The following is a 13,164-nucleotide window of genomic DNA, read 5'->3' on the forward strand; positions in this document are numbered from 1 at the left end:
TCGTGTGTGTGTGTGTGTGTGTGTGTGTGTGTGTGTGTGTGTGTGTTGTCACTAGGTAGCTAGCTGATTTCTTTTCCAAGCCGCTCTCTGGCCAGCCATGCAGGGGACGCGCACCGGGGTCTGGCGGAGCCGTCAAAACTGGCAAAACCCGGGGGAGGGGCCCGAAGCCCTTCCCCCATTGTGCGCCCCTTCCAAGAAGGGGGCGGAAAAGCGGAGGGGGTGGGGACCGAGAGGAAAAGTTTCTTCCAGCCAGGACCAGCCTGGCGCTGCCCCAGCACACTGTCAGGGGCAGCTGGGGCCGCCTCGAGGTCCGACACGGCGCTCGGGGCTGAGGCTGAAGGAGCCGGCTGCGGGCTCGGCCCACGATCGGGCGCCGGGGCCGCCGGGGTCGGGCCGGAGCGACACCCACCCCTACCTGTCAGAGAGCTCCCGAGTGGGACCGCGACGGAGTGGCACCCGCAGGCAAGGGGCGGGGGCTCGGTGACTTGGCCGCCTCCCCACCCACGCCCCCCGGGCTCTGGCACCCGCTGTTGCCCCCGAAGGTGGCCACTCTCCCCGGTGCTGGCCCAGCGCACCAAGGGCAGGCAGGCAGGCACCCAGGCCGGGAGCTACCCACCCCACCGCCCACCCGGCGCCCGGAGCTTTCTGCTCCTGGTCACTTCTCCCCGGCAACTTTCCGTGCTTTGTTCTCGGCTGGGAATCCTTCGCGGAAGCGCCTCTGTCAGGGTCTCCGCCAGGCGGCAAGAGCTCCTCGCAGAACTGTGTTGCGTCCTCGTCTGCCCATCAATTATGGATGGAAACAAATAAGGAAGAGTCAATTTTGCATGAGCCCCCTGCTCTGGCGGCGAGACGCGTCGGCTGCGCTGGCTGGGGGCATGGCGAACAGGAAGGTAGGGAAACTTTCTGGGTGGCGCAGAAACACAGACGGCAGCCAGCAATGGGTGCTCCCCCCCCCCCAACCGCCACCCCCAGGGGCTTAGAGCCCCCTCTTCCGTGTAGGACACCTGGATTGAAGTCAAAGGACATAGAGATTTTGGAGGTGTGCATGAGAACTGGGGTTGAAAAATTGCTGCGCTCTGGATTATCGGGGCTAGTGCTGTCAGGTGATTGTTTATGGAGCTTGAACCTGTAAAAGGCAAAATGTGGTGGACTTGGCTGTGTGTGTGTGTGTTCGCGCGCGCGCGCGCACGAAGAAAGGTGTAAAAGTACCGGAAAGAATCTGACAGTGCTGCTTGTTCTAGGGGACCAGTGAGGGCAACATCCCAGACCTCCCCGCCACTCGGAGCTGGGAGATGACTCCCACAGCTGAGCTTTATTAAAATGTATAGGCTTTGTAAGCGGGCATTGGACCTTGTGTCTGCTACTGCAGTGCCTGGCTGCCCAAAAATAACCCTACTGCTTCCGGTGTCTAGAACAATCTGTCCCCCAAACTTCTGGCTACTAAGAACCTTAAACATTCAATGAAACGCACCGGTGCTCTGTAGGGTTGTCCTTCCTTCTGTCCCATAGTTGGGCTATTTTGTTCTTCTAGGATGAAGTCCTGAGGAACTGGTTTAACCTTTTTCTAAACTGGTTGGGTCCCTGTCCCTGAGAACAGGAGAAATTAGTTGCTGGAGGTAAAATTTCAAGGCTTCTTCTTCCATGCAGTATTGAGAAATCTTATCTCAAGACAGTCGTGGGGGAGGGGGGAGGCTTTTACTATCCTTCTGGTGGTTGAAAACAATAGGTTTGGGTGCTAGTTTATTTCTGCAGTTCAATAATATCAAAAAGCCCTCATTTATGTATCCAGATCAGGAAATTAAGTTGTGTGTAGTCATGTTTAATGTAGTGAGTGACAGGCAAATTCTGTCAGGCTGGCAGCTATTACACAAACATGTCTTAGGCAAATAGAAATTGCCAGATAAGCTCTGAGATTTGGGTCTCTATTGCCGTGAACCTAAACATCCTGAGATGAATAAACTACAACTCTGTCATCACTGACTTTTGCTTTTCGTAGTTACTATCTATGCTTTTATTTGAGTCTCTAGAACATACTCTCAGAAAGCTGGTTTAATAGAATACCCTAAGATTTTTCAAAACGTGTAGTTTTCTTCCATTGGCACATTTAGATAGATTAACAGCTACTGACTCTTACTGGTTCCTACAAAATAGTGCCACCTGGCCTCATGCTGGTCTGTTACTAGAAGGAATCCTTTTTTGAGAAACGTTTCTGTGTGACTGCCTTACCCACTGGCAGCTGGTTAACCCTAACCTCTGCTTGGTTTAGATTTGTGGGCACTCAGCCTTTTTTGGGGTACCCTCTAATAGCGCCATCTGGTCATGTCTGCCCTGGTTTGATGGATTTGCAAGGTGGCTGTGATGTAAAGTTGTTAGTCATTAGAAGTGAGGGCAACTTGGGGTGCAGTTCCTTCACGTGCTGCACGTCCAGGAAGGCTCCGTCCAGTGCCTGTGACTGGAGTAAGTGGGTCCCTGAATCACAGCGAGAGTTTCTGCTGCTGGAGAAGCCAAGAAGTGAAATGCCCATCATCGTTAAGGACTTACTGAGACTGGAGTCTGTAATGAACCATGGCAATTAGCTTAGTCATTGTTCTTGCATTTGAGTTTCATTAAGATATAGAGTGAAAAATGCATCTAAACAGGGTCATTTTTCACCCTTCTGATGTGTTTTATGCAGAGTTAACAGCCAATCTGAATGCCTTGCCATTAGTAGTGTAACCATAGGAGGTAAATGCCTTTCTTAGCGTACTATAGGGTAAAATGTTATCTCTTATTTTGATTCATACACTTTAAGGTTGCACATTCCCAGTTCAGTTCGTGAGGAAGTGAGAGACCATAGGGTCATGCCAGTCTTGGCTGGGTACCTAACGCTTTTGCAAGGGGCTTTGTTAGCCAGTGTTCTGCACCGTGTGAGCCATTTCTGTTTCCAACTGTCCAACTTGAGCAAAAGTAAGGAGCAGAGAAGTTTGGTGAAAGGGACATCTGACAAAAATGTAAATATGCACCTTTATCTTGAAGTCTATTATTTTATCCTAGGGAGACTTTAAAGCAATGTCATCACACCAAATGTTTACAGAGACGCAGCCTTCCTACTTTTGACAATAATGAGGATAATTCACCCACTGAGTCCATCATTAGAGTGGGAGATCTCGTTTTCTGTAACTTAAGGGATTGGAGACAGCATTGAAATCCGCTAAAGCCAAGGTCTTAAGTTGACATTTATTTTGTGAACAGCTGCCAACTTGCAGTTGGGGAAAAAAAAAGTATATTTTGATTTCTTCCCAGGCCACATGAGAAGAACAAAAGTCGCAAAGCTCTGCAGAGCACACCCTGACACTGTTCTGTTGAAGTGGCTGTTGTTGCACTGAGTACTGGCAATTAAACCTGTCTCCATTTTTCCTAACAAGAAAACTACTGAACTTTTACTTTGAAAGGCAACCATTTACATAGCCAAGGGCGACCAAATCAGTGGTCCACCCGGATACCCCATGAGGTGTACTTATTTCTTAAACTTTCTTTCCTGGTAGGCTTTTGTTAATGCACCCAGATTAGCATTTTAACAACCCTGAAGTGAACTCCTGCCATTCTCTCTACTTGGCCACAGTGTGTAGATCATCCATCATCCTGTCCCTGGCTACAACAGGCTGCTGGCTCTATCACCATTTGGAGCTACACAGAATCCATCCGACTGTGAACAGCACAGCTGGCTACAGCAATTTTTTCTTCCACACCATTGGCAGCATTGTCTGGCTGTGGTAACTAAAGTTAACACCCAGAACAGGAAGTTCCCATTGTCTTGCAGCCTGTGCCAGGCCCTCCATCTAGTCTTGGAGTATACCTGCCAGAGGACCCTGCTGACTTGCCATGTTGTGTTTCCCCTAAGAAGGGCGTCGCTGCAGTCTTGAGTGATCACAAAAACTCTTCGTGCTTGATAACTTTAAACTATTAGACATGCAGAATAGGAAGGAGCCAGCCATTTAGACCCTCTTGACCCTATACTTTCAGAACGTATTCTGTTTGAAAAGGTAAAGAATAGAGTGAAACAGCCTTTGTTATGTGAACACAAATGACGGAAGACAGAGAAGATCCAGTCCTTGGATGAACTGAGCATCTTATTCCTTCATCTCTTCTCACGAACAATGTGTGTTGTACTTATTCCCATTATGGGTTCCATGGCTCAGTACTTGGCATCCCATTTTTATGTGTGTTGTTTCTTCTTTTGACTTAGTAAGCTATCCATTACAATAGCCATTGCTTGTTCAAGCAGAATAATGTGAACTAGATGGATGCATTTGTTAGGCGAGATGGCCAAGTTCTGTTATTTGTTTATTGTAATTCTGACTTTAGAGGTTGTGGTATAAAGCAGAAGCTACCTTGTGTTTTGGTAAGAGTTATGTAGAATTCTTGGTCCTCTACAAACCAGAAAACAAGGAGGAGGAGAAGAAGGATGATGACGGTGATACGTGGATGGGGAAAGATAAGAGATGATGGGGGAGGCCATGAGAAGGGTGATGATGATGAAAGGATGAGGAGAAAATGACAGCAGTCAACACCTAACATTGAATGTTTGTCCGCTTGTTAAATTCCAGACGTCATAAGAAAATTTTAAAAATCTTGATCGTGTCATGATAGAAACCCAGAAACAACTGTGTGAAGTGGGATCTGTCATTTTGCTTCTTTATAAAATAAGTAACTGAGGGATTAGGGAAGTGACATCGCTTTTCAAAGATCATGTGGTAGAGGAGCTGGGAATTGAGCCCTAGTTCCTAGTATTCAATTCCTAGTATTTCATTCTGCTTTTTCATCATGGTGCTGAACTGTTTCCAAGAACTTGATTCTCTATAAATAAGAGTCATATTTAGGGGGGAGCTTTATGCTGAACAAAATAATATGCTCGCTATGGGTATGCAATTGGATCATAACCTTTTTTCCTAACCTAAATCATATTGTTGTACTCCTCTTTCATTTTTATTCCTTTTGGGCAAATAATTATGACACACTTTTCTTCTCAAGTGTCCTAGAGTGGGATCTTGTATCATTTTTTTCTCCCATGTGAGATTTTCCTGTCCCGGATTACAGTGGCATAGGACAAATGGCAAGATCCATCACTCTCCACCCGAAAGTACTTCTGGGCCTGGGTGCTATTGTCATTAATATCCCCGATCTTGGCAGGTAAAGATCCATTATGTACTTCTGTCCCATTTCCCAGGTGTATTTATAGGCCCTCTCAGCAAAGACAGTGAGAGCTGCAGCTGTCCCCACATTGGTGGCACCGGCACTGGAACTATATTACTAAAGCTGATTGTGTTCATGTGGACCAATTTTTTTCTCTTGCTTGTGATTGTGGGAGAATCTTTTCATCTATATGACCCATTCTTGAGAAACTGTCACTCATACATGAGCAGGTTTTTTTTGTTATTCTTTTTTATTCAGGACTGCTGTGGGAGGGGGGAAAGAAGAACCAAATATATGCATTCCCAGTATACATAATGCTGAAATGTAAGGTTTTCAACATATATTTATGGGAAGGAAATGTGGGTTTTTAAAGTTCAATATGTTGGTACATGTATAATAAGACCTTAGGAAGATCTGCAATTACTTAGCCTATTGTTGGAGTCTGTACTTAAAAATAAAATCCGGGGTTCCTGCTCAGCCAGGGAATTGGCACGTAAGAACTGGCACAGCTGAAGTTCTTGGAGAAAATCATACTTTCATGTCCCAGCAATACACTGTCTGCAAACCAGGGACAGAGACTCTGAGCTGCCACGGCCTACATGTCACGTGTCATAAGGGTCTTTGCTTGCTTGGTCTGCAGACTCTGCAGTCAGCTACATTTCCATCAAGTCTCCAGAGCTCTGCTGAGTAATTAATGGATCCAGTCAAGATAGCCTTAAAAGCAACAGAAGGAAAGGCAGGAGAAAGAGTAACACATGTTGTAGTTGCTTCTGTCTGTGCCATTGCTGGCACAAACATTTGCTCATTCAACAAAGTTGATCAAGTGCATGCCAGGGAGGAGAGGGCTTCAAGAGGAGCACAGCCTAGCTCTGGAGCCTAAGGAGTTTATGGAGTGCCACTTGAAAGACTAGGTAAACAAATCACTGAAATCAAATGATATGTGTGTTAAGTGCCAGAGAATATAGATACAGACCTATGGCAGTTGAATGGAGTGAAAGGTTATTTCTGGCTAGGGTGGTCAGGGAAGACTCTGTGGAGCCACTGATATTTGAGCTGATCCTTGAACTAGGTAGGATTTGGACAGGTGGACAGTGAGGGTGGCTGGGGGGAGGTGTTGAGAGGGAGAGCATTCCAGGCATAGAGAACAGCTTAGGCCAAGGCCCATGGAAGGAGTGGGCTGGGATGCACTCAGAATCGTTTGCCTGTGTTATTCAGTCCTTACCTACAACAGCCTTGCATTTCAGGTGTGAAGAGACAGTTTGTCAGACACTCCTCAAGTACATACTGAGGGTCACTTGTCTATGTGTAATTAGCAATTCAGCAGATGGCCCCACAGCTTACGCCATCAGAATGAATGGGATCAATCTTGTAGCAGTTCAGTAGATTGCTCCGTGATCAGAACTAAAACCCCCACATTAGCTGCCAACTGGTTTCATGGCACATACAACCATTGCAAGGGATAACATGATTTGCCTCAAATTACCAATCAAGATGGCTCTCCTCACAGAATTGTTGATCAGCACCAAAGAAAGGATTGTTGTTTCATCATCTTTGTCTTTTACTTAAAGCTTGAAAAATTCCAGACATAAATAATGAGTATACTGAGTATGCACATCGGGATTCTGAAGGGGAGTAAAGAAGTGGAAATAACTGTAAAACCTTGAAATCATGATAACAGTATTGTTGCTGGTACTGTGAGGCTCTATTGCCTATTCGCTGCAAAATAGTGGAGAGGCGGGCACGTAGTAGGTGTTCAGGAAATATTTTAAAGAAGTGTATCGAGTTGAACTTCTTATTACATTGCATGACATGGCAGGTAAACTGTGCAAGGAACAGAGCTGAAACAATGACAATTGTATCCTCATAGAGAAAGGAGAAATGACTTGAAAAGCTATAAGTATTTCCTCTTGGAAAACTTGATCCTTCAGGATCCCTGGGTGTTTGGCCACCCTTTACAGGTCAGAACTGACAGAAGAACTCTTTTTGCCATCATCAGGTCCTCACGCCCACTTTCCCAATTCATTCACCTACTTCTAATCATCTTGCCCAATCCCCAAACTCAAGTGAAGGATTTTAGGCACTGAGGTTTCCAAACCATTATTGAACCCTTGATTGGCACAAATTGTGACCAACCTAAGGTTAGCAGTGAAGGTAATAAACCGTAAGGAAAAAAAAAAAGATCAGAAGTTCTGCGTAGTGTAAGTGTGCTTACTAAGACGCATACATAAGAAAGGGAAAATGAAAACAGTGACTTTATGGAATAATCAAGGCAATTCCTTTGCCAAAAACTGCTCCTGTGGTTCAATTTTCCATGCTATATTTAAGTCCCTTATAAGCTAATGATTAAATGACAGGCAATCTCAGAGAAGAATCAAAGTTTGAAATATCACTGTCAGTTAGGGATCAGTCAGAAATCATGAAAATTGGTCAATAGGGAAAAGAGATTAAATGCAAATAGATGCAATACTGGGAACTTTTCAGGAATATTCTGGTGACATAAAACAGAGAACCTGTTTAGTAATTGGTCTGGCTTCTACCCAGTTCTGTTGAAGTGAAGGTTGCAAGCTACCTCCCCCTGCGTGAAGCAGTTGCCTCCAGACAGGATCTAAAATAAACTGGCCTGGCTCAACTAGACTAATAATAACAACTAGCACTTACAGTGTGCTTGCCCTGTGCCGTGGCACTGTGCCGAGCACTTTAAATATGCTATCTAATTTAATGGCACCCCCGAGAGTATAGGACCAATAGTTAACCAAAACTAACATATACTGAGCACTTCCTGTGTGCCTGATACTTTTCTAAGTACTTATATTAAATCCTTTGATCAGGGTTCAGTAAGATAGATACTGGTGTTAATTATACTGTACTTATTTTACACAGCAGGTGACTGAGGCATGAGAGACGAAGTGACTTTCTCAGGCTCACACAGCTAGTGAGTAGTAACACTTGGGTGCTTGGATCCATGAGCGGTGTGCTGGTGCGGGTTAGAGCACGGATTCTGGAGCCAGCCTCAAAGGGATGGGGAGGGGTGGGAGGTGCATCTTGTTTGTTTGAGTGCTGTGCTACATGATCATGGGCAGATTCCTTAACTGCTCTGTGACTCATCTTTATCATTGGGAAGGTAGGTGATGATGGTAGTACCTACCTCAAAGAATTGTCATGAGACATAAATGAATTAATATTTGAACAGCACTTATAATAGTGCTTGGCATGGACTAAGGGCTATAAATATATCACTGTCTGTTAAACAAAAATAAATGTCGTCTGGCTCCAGAGTCTATGCTTTTAGCCCTTACACTGGGCCATCCTTTTCATGGGTAATTTTTATCTTCCCTCTATAACTGATATATGGACCTTGAAGCCAGTTTCACAATTGCTCTTTCCCACTCCCACCCACAGCACTTGCTACATATTCAGCCACACTAGAAAAGGGAATTGTAGGCTTGGTGGGAGTAAGGAGGCTCTGCTCATTTATAGATTTACTCCAGACCTTGATGTCTGTTTCGGAGTCCCCTACCTCAGCTGTCAGCACTCTAAGTATTATGACGTCAGAAATCTGGCTCCTGCTGTCAGTGGTGTCAAAGGACAATTGCAGATAATTGGCATGCACTGTGTGGTGTTGGTTGCCAGGCTGGTGGAAACCTGAACAATACCGTTAAAATCCATGCACACTCCTAAGCCATCCCTGTCATCACCCACATCTTTGATCTCTACCAGTGGCCCTAACACTTTAAAACTCATTACAATCACATGGGATTAAACATTCAGATTCCCAGAGCTAAGAGATTTCTTGTGCTGGACCTGGAATGGAGCCCAGGAGTCTGTTTGTCACAAGTACCCCAGGTAATTCAGTGTCCACTGCTCCTGCAGCATGCACTGAGCAACATCAATGTGTCTGCAGATTTTGCCTGGCGTCTTGTTAAAATGCAAGTTCCCCTACAACATAGGGAGGATGACTGAACTGAACACATCCCAGCCAGCTCATGAAACAGTGAAGAAAGTAATAAAATCTGCTCAAAGCTAAAGGGAGTTTTATTTTCCAGTTTGCAGAGGATCTTCATAGTGAGCAGAAATTATGAAAGCAAAGGGCACTCACTTATTTCTGCTGACTGGCCTATATCATTTCATAAATGGAGTCCTGGGCCAGTATTCATATCAACAGTTTTTGATTTAATGATAAACTCAGATAAGGATAATCAAACTTCATGCTTCAGGGCATAAGGTGATTGCCTGCTGTGGTCAGGATGGGATTTTTTTCCCCTGGTGCTTTGTACAATTGACTAGATGCATTAGCGAGAGTATTCAGGCTGTGCTTGAAAGAGTGGGGGCTGGAAAACCTGTCCAAAAACAAAAATACTCCTCTGTACTCCACTGACTGAGATCAGATGGGGCATGCTCTGCTTTGTGATGAACAACCCATCAGCATTTGGCTTTATCCTGTTTGTTTCATGGTAAGATCCTGCAAGCTTCATGTATGTACTTCTGTAAGCTACCCAGGGAGGCTGGAGCTGACTGTGCTCAGAGGCAGATGCTCTGCACTCCAGCTGGAGCCAAACCTCAGTGACCTGGCGGGGAGCATCAGCCCTTGCAGATCCAGCTTCCTCATCTCCCTTTGAGCCTCAAGTCAGACAATGCAGATGAAAGCGCTTCAGTTAGGTGTGGCTCTAACGCAGGCATTAGCATGATACAATGAAATATTCTTTATGGGATCACCATTTGTTATCATCAACAATGTATAAATCCATGCTCTATGTGATAATATAGTATGCATAATGACAGTGGGCGTCTATTGAGTTCTAAATCCATGCCAAGCAATGAAGTCTTTTATTTACATTCTTCCATTGAATGCTTGCATCAGCCTTTTGTGTCTCATTCATTTTGTGTCTCTTATGTTGTAGGAGATGCACAGATGCCCAAGGAGTAGCAGTTAGTTTCCCATTGCTAAAGTCAGAAATCTGACAGGACCTCAGCCCTTTGCAGCTTGCACTGGCTGTCTGCCTTCCTCCACTGTGTCCCCTTCCACTTCTTCAAGGCCAGCAATACTGGAATCTGACTTCTCTTCCATAATTTGCAACTTTTGTCTTGACTCTTCTACTTCTCTTCTTCCATCTCTTTAGGGATCCTTCTGATTACATTGGATCCATCCAAATAATCCAGGATTATCTCCCTATTTAAGATCCTTTACTTAATCAATATACAAAATCCTTCTTGCCGTTAGAAGCCCATGTGTGTTCACAGGTTGCAGGGATTGGACATGGACATCTTTCATGGGTGAGGATGTTATTCTTCCTACACAGTTAAGTGCCTTGCTAGGAACACACAGTAACAGAGTCATAATTCACACCCAAGTTTGATTTCACAGCCCATAATCTCAACCTCTCACTGTAAACTTCAGCTTAATCAGTGGAAATAAACAGTGCAATCATACAGGTTAAGAGGGAAGGACAAGATGATTACTCAAGGAATAGTCAATAATCAATGTAGTTATAATCAGTATAGTAATAACAAAATGGGCATGTCCTGTACTAAATATGAACTCATTGTTTGATTTATTCTAAGTGTGGATATTGTTTACCTGATCAACTTTATTTACAGGGATCCCTAAAACCATTTGTCTTTCTCTGGCTGACTTAATGAACAAGGAGCATTTGGGAGCTTGATAGGAAAGAATTTTACTAGAGCTGCCAGTTCAATGAAGGCATGATGGCATGATAAAAGAGAGAAGACAGACACAGACCTTCTCTTGCTAGCTCTGGCAATTTCTCTTGGCCAGTTGATTGTGGCTACTCAGACAAGAGCATCCCTCAGCATCTACTGAAGGCCATGACCATCTACAGCTTGTGAGGCTTATTACCCTCAGATAAACAGGAAAACCCGGAGCCCATGTTCTGCAAGGACTCCAGAAAGCTGTAACAAGTTATCAAAGGCCTCTTCCTCATGCTTACCCATCCCTCTTTCTTATCTCTGTATGAGGGTTAGTTTATTTGAAATACCCAAAATACATACCCATCACTGACAGCGCTGTCAGAGCTGTTTTAAATAGGTGGGAGGATACAGATTTGCACATCTGGAATCTCTTTGGTCATCTACTAGTCAACCAAAATAAGGCCTCGCTGGGTTTATTGTCTTTGTGGAATGGAGTGAGCTGGGAATGGGCATCAGAAACAACCTAGTTGAAGTCCAAATTCTTTCTAGTCAAGGAATTTTGTAACGCTGTATTTAGCCACATATATTAATAACTAGGCAGCAGGATCAAATACAGTGGTGATTGAAAAAAACACTATGAATCCACTTAGTGAATGTGGGTATACCTATCTATATAAAGAGACAAACACATGGATAGGTTCAACTTCTCAACTGTATTGTTGCCATTTCCATTTTACAACATCTTGCCCTTTCTTACAGGATCCCTTAAACTTCACTATTGCTAATATAGTTTTTAGACTCAATTTCCAGAAATGCATAGATAATATTTTCAGTTAGCAGTAATTGCACATCATCCAGCTCTCAAGAGTTGATGCATTACTTTTGCACAATCTCTCAGTAATTTTCAGTATATCCCCAAAGAGCCATCCCCCAGTGAACATGCAGAACTGAGCAGACAAACGAGTTTCCAAACAGAGAGCTAAATCTGACTTATTGGGAGAGGTTATTGCCATTTGTGTTGCAGAAATCTGTAGGCCTGCTTCGTAGGTCAAGGAGGAAAAGGATGCCTCTATTGATGTGCAAGTCGCCTCTGAAAAGGGAAGGGTGTATGGTAGCCCCAAATGACAAAACTGGCCATCTTCGAATTTGTGTTTGCTTTAGAAGTACATATCATTCTCAAAACACTCATCCTGTCTAAGCATGGTCTCTGTGTAGCTTGGGAAGGATTGAATGCAGACATCATTGGAAGTGAAGTCTTTGCTCATTGTTAGCATGGAGCTTGAGCTGCCTGACCATGAGAAGGAAGATATGTAACTTTAGATGCATAAGCATTGGTAATAATCACCCAGTTCTTGCTATTTGATATATTCTATTGCATATCTCTTCAAATATTCTCACTATCTTTAACATTTTATCAAAATTTCAAAAGTGTGAAAAATTATAGATATCACCTTGTTATACTTTTATAAACATATAGTATAGATGAATGTGCATATGAATACATATTCTAATTTATGTAGATGTATGTACCCCATAAATATGAAATGAAGATGTTCCAAGTCTGACGGACATAGGTTAGAACCTTATCCCATTTGCTTGAATGGATGTGGGAAACTGAGTATGTCACTCCTTTCGCTAAGTCTTGATTTCATTTTTATGTAAAAGAACTATTCTTACAGATATGTGAAATCCATTAGAGATGCTGTATAGAGATTGGCCACTGCCATATTTGGAACAGTCACGCTGGACTTTCCATCATTAGAATGCTTCGGTCCTCATAAAAGAGAATCTCAATTCAAAATTTGCTTGAACCGTTAGAACCTTACAGTGTCACATAAGATGTCCTGAGAAGTGATGTTTCTAAGGTTGATTAATTCTTTGGCTGTCTTAAGTACTTTCTGTGTCACTTAGCTAGCTTTCCTCATGTCCTCCTTAAGTCTGATACATTCCAGTGACACTCCAATAGGTTAAGAGAACAGTGCTTCCCTGGCAACCTTCCCTGGTGATAAACTTTCCCTCTCAGAATAATGTCACTTTCTGGGGGCTGACACTCACAGCAGTCTTATAAGGGGAAGTGGATCACGGCTGTTGACCTATCTGGGGAAGATTGGCTTACCCATTGATATAAAAGACAAGTCAATATTTTGCTAGCAAGTATTCATACACTGCTATATGTGGGATAATGTGTCCACAGTATGTACTACATAAGCACCATCGTGAGTACACTCAAGCTATACATGTAGCTTGGTCACAAACTTATTTCTGGCCTTCTTGAAAATTTTGCATATACAGAACAGATCTGGCATCTATTAAGGCAATTTAAAAACTGAAAGAACTATAGCGCTG

General features: G+C 43.7%; 1 protein-coding gene across 5 annotated transcripts in view; it reads left to right on the plus strand.

The window, feature by feature from the left end:
- SEMA6D (semaphorin 6D) overlaps window positions 1-13,164 on the plus strand; it is a 51,039-nt gene that overhangs the window by 425 nt on the left and 37,450 nt on the right. For 4 of the 5 annotated variants that reach the window (XM_040968615.1, XM_040968609.1, XM_040968614.1 and 1 more), the window contains exon 1: window positions 856-890. The exons of the other annotated variant lie outside the window; for it this stretch is intronic. The gene's annotated coding sequence lies outside the window, so the exon portion shown is untranslated. Of the gene's footprint in view, window positions 1-855; window positions 891-13,164 lie in introns of those variants that run through there. 5 annotated transcript variants of the gene reach the window in all.

The sequence above is a fragment of the Ochotona curzoniae genome, unplaced genomic scaffold (genome assembly GCF_017591425.1).
Source record: "Ochotona curzoniae isolate NIBS_2020 unplaced genomic scaffold, NIBS_Ocur_1.0 scaffold_4701, whole genome shotgun sequence".
Taxonomy (NCBI): domain Eukaryota; kingdom Metazoa; phylum Chordata; class Mammalia; order Lagomorpha; family Ochotonidae; genus Ochotona; species Ochotona curzoniae.